The 6305-nt window shown below is 42.4% G+C and overlaps 1 pseudogene; it reads left to right on the top strand.

Annotated features, from left to right (window-relative positions):
• Window positions 1-5112: 5112 nt before the first annotated feature.
• LOC134930630 (5S ribosomal RNA) lies at window positions 5113-5231 on the top strand (annotated as a pseudogene).
• Window positions 5232-6305: the final 1074 nt, after the last annotated feature.

Raw genomic sequence — 6305 nt, 5'->3', positions numbered from 1 at the left:
AAGGAATTCAAATGTATACTTCGCAATGCCTCGAAGCTTGATTTAAAACACGTACGGCACGATGATACATGACCCCCAAACACGGATTCATACACACATGCTTCTGCTATCTCACTAGGTCATACCCTTTTCCTACCTTCTCCTCTCCTCCCCTACCCAACCATGGAAATGTATTAACCCCTGACATATATTTTTCTCTTTTTGAAATGTTTTAGGAAGTGGCAGTTATTGTGGACTGCCAAAGGGTGGACTGTCAAAGTCAGAAAAATATCACGATGCACACTGCCATATTTGCACCTCATACAGGTCTGCGCTGCGCATGCGTGCGCTCTCCCGTGCGTGCGCATACTCGCTGTTGCGGGCGCGCGGTATGTGCATTTACGGTAGAGTTCATGTGTTCGTAGCGTGCGACTCAATCGTTACATATTTCCACTATATAATGTATTTTGTAGATCATGGTCCCTTTGATAGAATCTGAAAGTTTGGTTAATGTAGCATGTTCATGGACAGAGAAATCCCTCTTTGTTTGATACGAAGGGTCAGACAGGAGTAATACTGTGGTGTTTAGTATCCATCGGAAGAGTATTTAATTAGCAATATTCCGGTGTTGGTTTGAAGCGGATTAATCGCTCGTGCGAATAGTTATGGACATAAGAAGTTTATGTCCATTTACTATTATTTGCACTTACTTATCCATGCGGCGGGAAACCTAGTTGCCCACCCACCTGAGCAGTTGGAAATCGTCACAGCCCACCTGTATGAATCAACCTATGACCTTTTGTTATAATGCGAGGAGGAATTCCTGTGTCCAATGAACAATGAGATTGTAGGGACCATTGAATTGTATTGTGTGTGGGGCATAAATAGACAAGCCGATCACATCCAGCTCACTCTTCAACGGTTCTCATTGCTGAAAATCGGGAGCTGGATGTCCAGAGGCGCATGCGATCGTTCCCCTTGTGCGTAAGTTTTCTCCGCAATCATATTGTCTTTCTTGTTGTTATGGGCCATATCTCTCTCTCTCTCTCTTCTCTTCTTTCTCTCGTACTCTCTTAAACGTAATAGTATTGTATTGTATTTCCTGTGTAGTTATCTGGTTAGGCAGTCTATGTTATATTGTAGTGTATGACTTGTATTGTATTATTCTTTTGCAAGTATAACATTCATATAAGGCGTTAGACCCTAAGCCCAGTATTTGTGTATTTCTTATAGTGTTAAGTATTCACAGAGCGTCGGTGACGCTCAATCAGCTTTTAAGTTAATAAGGTTACACTGTGTTGCATCTACACCCTATCTCTACACTAAGGTTTTACAGCATATTACATTGTTTATGGTTTAGATTTAAAGGTTTAACATTGTGAGCGTCAGCGCCGCTGGTGATCTCCTCGTGGTCTCGAGCGTTCGCATCGCTATAGCAAATCATTACGTTAGTCGGCAGCCAATAGTGTGCCTGCCTGTGATCTCTTGGCCGTGAGCGAACGTGACGCTTGAGCGTCTCGACCTCGGCTAAGCGATTGCTACGCAACGTGCGTACCCTTACGGTACTCCATACGTCAATAGCGTACAGTGTTCTTAGACCTCTTAAAGGGTTTTAAATAAGATAAAATATTTGGCTTTATCACTTAACCAAAAGCAGATAACCGTGGCCAGAACGAGAACAAACATCGGTTTCGGTAATTAAAGCGACTCCAGCTAGGGAACATTCAGCGGTGTGCTGCCGCAGCCGGGCACTGCTTTCTTTCCGGTAACCTCACACTACAGATTCTGGTCACGGTGAGGTGAGATTAAAGCTTCACTGATTTATCCTCTAGAGTAGGAACTGTTACCAATTGTGTCACATAATGGACAAAGTATAAGTGATACATCAGCCGCTGCTGAGTCTATATAATTGGCATACAATCTGTATAACAGAACTGGACTTAGAAACATAACGGCTCTTAGCTACAAAATAATTATCCTTTATTCAAGTGGCACATACAAGTGTATATGGATAAATATCTTAAGTATAACACCAGTGGACATCAGCTAATATAGCCACGTCAGTGGTAATAAATACAAAAAAAGAGCTTGAAGCATCCACAAATCCAGGAGAGTCCGAAGTAGATGAACAATAAGGACTCTTGCGCTATTAATCTGTATTAATAAGATATTGGTATACACTGCATTGCATCATTCTTCTACTGTTCTTTGGTGCCTTTATGTATTCAAATGATGATGTGTTTCCTTGTTCATAATAGGTTTTTTCACCAATTGGTTTTATGATAATAATAAATTGTTTTTAATTCTTATTTGCGCTCTCTTATATAGTTTAGTCTATACTGTATATATTTCTATGTTTTCAGCTATTTCAGAATACTGTGTGAGAGCTGCAAACGAGTCAAATTATTAGTGTGGTTAATTTCTTATCAATAGCGCCTGTATCTAATTTTCCGGTATAGGATTATTAGATATATATATATACAACTAATATGGTGCATGGCCTACATCAGACAATTTACCCAGAAAGACTAAAATATGTATAGTGTGGAGCAGAGAAGGGAAAGGGGGGACATGATAGAGACTGTCACATATATCAAGGGTTTTAACAATGTCCAGGAGGGAAACATTCTCCTAATTAACAGAAGCAATAGGACACGAGGACATGCACTGAGACTGGAGGGGGGAGTTCAGGGAAATCTGAGGAAAAATGACTTCACAGAAATGGTAGTGGACAACTGGAATAGCCTCCCATCAGAGGTGGTAGAGGCTAAGACAGTACAGCAATGTGAACATGCATGGGATAGACATAAGGATATCCTTACAAAGAAATAAGGATCAAATAAGGTTTGAGGAAAAAATCTGGTAAAAAAAGGGGCAGACTAGATGGGCCAAGAGGTTCTTATCTGCCGTCAAATTTCTATGAGGTGTGGATTGTGTATATTAGATTTAAACCAATGGTTTCTTGTAGTGGAACAAAGACAACTTAACCTTTAAATACACATTGAAAAATTAAATCTTTAATTTATCTTGTCACATGCAAGAATAGCAGCAGACTCTGTACTACTTACACACTGGGACAGGACTCAGGAGGACTATCTGGAGTAGATGTATTATTAGTTGATGTGCCGGAGAAGTGGTATCAGCACACGTTATGATACTGCTTCTCCCCTTTGTAAGAAAACATTCATTACCGGCAAATCTACAAGATAAGCTCAATTAACTTTATATTCTATCACAAACCACTGGTTTCCACCCATAGATAACTATGGGTATTTTCCCCCATAGAAGTGTATAGGCTCCGCTCGAGTAACAGCTCAGCAGCGCTAAGCTCCCTGATTGGCTTGTGGGTCCCCAAGTGGCAGATGTCATGTGAAGGCCCGCCATTCGGGAAAGGGAAGTAATATGTATACACATGTATACCCTTACGTCCGCTGAATTAGGATTTTTTTTTTTTTAAACCCCTGGGATGCCTACATGGACCAAAGAGGACAATGTACACAGGAAATAGGTGAGTATATGTTTGTTTTACAGGTTATGGATGGGTCGGTGGGTGCAGCACTCTGCGGCGACGGGTGCAAAAGAAGCCCATAGGCTTCTATAGGGTATCGCCATCAAAAGATGGCGAAACCCTTGGCGGTGAAAACCCAGCGGCCGGGTCTTAGTACATATGAGAATGTGGTAAAACCGCAGAAAATGGGGGTTTTACCGCATTTTCCTTTAGTACATTGCGCCCTATGTGTTGTTTATATAATAAATAAGCCATTGTGTGAGAACACTAATGAATACACTGTAATTACTGGACCTGTGATTACGCCTCTGCTGCTGATAGTTTCTGGCGTACGCGGGTGATGTATATGTGTCTCACAATGATTGTATCGGTGATACCTGTTCCTAGATTTGTGAGAAAAACTGACTAGAAAACCGCCATGTCTGTTATTGTGTGTAGTGATCGGTGTGCGATCCTGGGACACTAATAATGCGTTTACAGGCTGCACAATGTGTGTGATATGTGTGCGCAATAACTCACAAACTTTTTCTAAAGTGATAATAAAAGGTGGAAAAACTCAGTATAACAGTTACATTCTACATAGAAGATATTATGTGTCGTGTTTAATCATTGGATGGAATAAGTTACTATAACATTTGCTGCTGATGCTTTCCATTTATCAGACCGGCTTACAGGAGGCAGGATGTGCCCTGTCCGCATGACTGAATAAGGGGGGACAATTCCGGGAACTCACATGACAATGAGCAAGTCTCTGTAAATATTCCTCCTATATAATATAAAACCTTGACGGCCGTCGCCGGGCAATGACCAGAAGAACGAAGAAAGCGATCTCAAGAAGATTGACAGCAGGAAGGCGTTCTGGGTCGGCAACTCACCGTTTTCAGGGAGTAGTGAGTCCAACGCAGGTGTGTCCAGGCGTTTGGAGGGTGGATGTCTGACGTCAATTCCGGGACCTGCATCGCTGGATCGATCGCACAGGGTAAGTAACTCTTACCCTGGTCTACTTCTACACAAAACTTTTTTTGCATAGCAGGGTTGCACAAGCGTTCACAGCCCTGCTATCCAAAAAAGCCCTCCCCCATGGGCGGCGTCGTGTTGATCGCACGGGCAGCAAAAAGTTGTTACGTGCGCTCAACTCAGAATGGCCCCCAATGTCGTACTGTGAATGAATATAGGGACAAATTCCTTGCGCTGTGAGTTCCTCGCATCAAGGATATTCCCCATGCCACCATAGCACCAGATATATCTCCTTCTTTTTCTTCAAGCTGTAGACGGTGCCAAACCCTCTACCCTCTCTCATTCCCCGTACAATACCTACCACCTGGCAAGGTGAAGAACAGCAGAAGGGGTGGATACCAGGATACCATAGTCCCAGCTTCTATTAAGACTAATTTGTTACACAAAAACCAAAAGTAGCTACCTCACAGGTAGTAAGGCGCCAATGCCTCATACCTCCAGGCTAACATCTATAACTTTTCCTCTTTTGAACATCTAATTAAGAGTGACCAGATGATTTATACCCTGACAATTGAGTGACTGATGGGTGAATGACGGTCACTTAACTTCTTTTTGAGCCTACTTCCTCCTTTGCAATAGAGGTATCTTATATCTGGTGGTTGAGGTGAACCTACTACCATACCACACGGTATATGCCCAACCTCGTCCGATCTTGGAAGCAATACAGTGTCGGGCCTGGCGAGTACCAGGTTGGGGGACCACCTGGAAATACTGGGTGCTGTAGGTTCCCTCTTGTACCATTTCAGAGGAAGGACCACCCTGCATGCTCTCAGACACATACAGTGTGCATTTATGCAATTAATACATCACAATTTCTATAATAATTTGACGGATAAAGAAACCTTATTTGGTTCAAAGGGGTAAGTTAAAATATCTTTTTACCCTTTTGGGGATTTTTTGTGCCATTATATTGAGTATAAATAATAAAAGTTGTGTTGTAATAAATAACCATTAGCCCCCTGTCTCAGTGCTCCCAACCAAGGTTACTTCTTTGTTCTCTCTATTTGCATACTGAATTACAGGTATGTTTAATAACCCACCACTGACAATTACAATTAATGCTACCTACCTACCTAACGAGCATACAATAGGTAAACAGTGAGAAATGTAAGACAACTGTCTGTATCGTCGGTATCTCAGAGACCAACAGCACTTTATTACCCACGATCCTGTGCGGCATCCCTAACCAAACCCTCTCTTTGCCGACATGTCCGTGTTCTAGTCGTGCCTATTGAAAGTCCTTGGCCAATGAAGTATTTATTTGTACATGTCTGTTCTATGGTGTTTCACAGTTCTATGTGAGCAGACGTTGCCACGTGTTGTGGTCAGTAAGTTACAGGGATGGGAATTTTGGGCAAATATGGTGCCTAATTAAATTTACCTCTGTGTCTTGTTTATATATATATATATATATATATATATATATATATATATTACAATGTGTGTGTGTGTGTGTGTGTGTGTGTGTGTGTGTGTTAGAAGTTACTGAGCATGTGTAAGTATAGCTTAATATGGGTTAATATCCGGCAGTAACATCTAGTTTATGATTTACAGTATAAGACAGGACTGAGACAAAGATCTTTAGCTTCAAGCAGGACCTAAAAAGAACTGCAGTCAGGGCCGGATTAAGCCTTCAGGGGCACTTAAAACAGTGGGGCCCTCCCCCATAAGTGAGGACCACGCCCTGGCTTAGCCCGGGGGGGAGACGGACCTGGAGAGCCCAAGCTGGGTCTTAGCAGCTCTGGCCAGGGGAGCCCCCAGAGATAGGGGGGGCCCGGGGTACTCACCCCCTGTGCCGTCC

Source organism: Pseudophryne corroboree, chromosome 5 (genome assembly GCF_028390025.1).
Source record: "Pseudophryne corroboree isolate aPseCor3 chromosome 5, aPseCor3.hap2, whole genome shotgun sequence".
Classification (NCBI taxonomy): Eukaryota; Metazoa; Chordata; class Amphibia; order Anura; family Myobatrachidae; genus Pseudophryne; species Pseudophryne corroboree.
This window is presented reverse-complemented; position numbering and strand designations above follow the sequence as displayed.